This window comes from Arachis ipaensis, chromosome B06 (assembly GCF_000816755.2).
Source record: "Arachis ipaensis cultivar K30076 chromosome B06, Araip1.1, whole genome shotgun sequence".
NCBI classification, from domain to species: domain Eukaryota; kingdom Viridiplantae; phylum Streptophyta; class Magnoliopsida; order Fabales; family Fabaceae; genus Arachis; species Arachis ipaensis.
In genome coordinates this window covers 135,325,303-135,326,380 of record NC_029790.2, presented here as the reverse complement: position 1 = coordinate 135,326,380, position 1,078 = coordinate 135,325,303, and positions in this window count along the sequence as shown.

Sequence of the window (1,078 nt, the reverse complement as noted above, 5' to 3'; positions counted from 1 at the left end):
TTATATAAATTATATAAAAATTATTTGGTTAATAAGGGGTTCTATTGTCCCCCTTTCTATACCGTATTTAAGTGTTTATGACTGATCATGAGTTTTTCTACATGATCATTTATTTAAATAATTACTTCAACATTTAGTATGTCTTTTTATACTTTGTATAACTAATATAAGATTGGAAGTGTTTTGAGTGTATCGGAAACACCGGTGTTCCAATTGTTTTAACCGTGATCTGAATTATAAAAAATATATATAATATACATTAATTAAAATTAATGATTAAAATAATTAAAACACCGATATTTTCCATACACTTAAAATTTTTCCTATAAAATTAACTAAAAGTATCTATATAAGGAATTAGTTCACATTTAAACAAGTTTGATTCCTTATCTATGAACAACGTGAGTTTTTAGTCTTTTATTAGATACTAACTTGTCTCTGTTCTAAGAAAGATGCCTAATTTTACACTCACATAAATAATAAGTACTACTAATAATAATTAGTCTTATGAACATTTAAAATAAACATGTAATAATAATGTCACATGGTATAAAAACAATTGCAAAAAATTTACATTATTAATGGAAACATTTAATTTAGTATTTTATTTGTTTGTGTGAATATGAGTTTAATTTTAATGTACTAATAGTATAAAATGTTTTATACAGTCGTATAATTATATTTATTTTTTTAATAATAACTATTATACATTCTTTTAGATGAGCATTCACGCAATCAAAATAAAAAATAGTTATTTTTACTAACATAATATTATATAATTAAATACACGTATAAAATTATTTTACACTGATAATACATTAAGATTAAATTTATAATGTAAATATTTATATAAGTTATTGTTTCTAGGAGTATGAAGCTAGAGAGAATGTGACCTGAAATAAAATATACATAATAAGGTGATTTTATCCTCACGCAACTTGGCGTATTCAATTGCAACTAAATGAATATGAGATCTTTGCACGTTGTCTATATCAAACTTCAATTTTCGTGTAATTAGCAAGAACTATATGGCCCACTAGAGGGTAGATATTTTTATCACACAAAATAATTAAAAGAT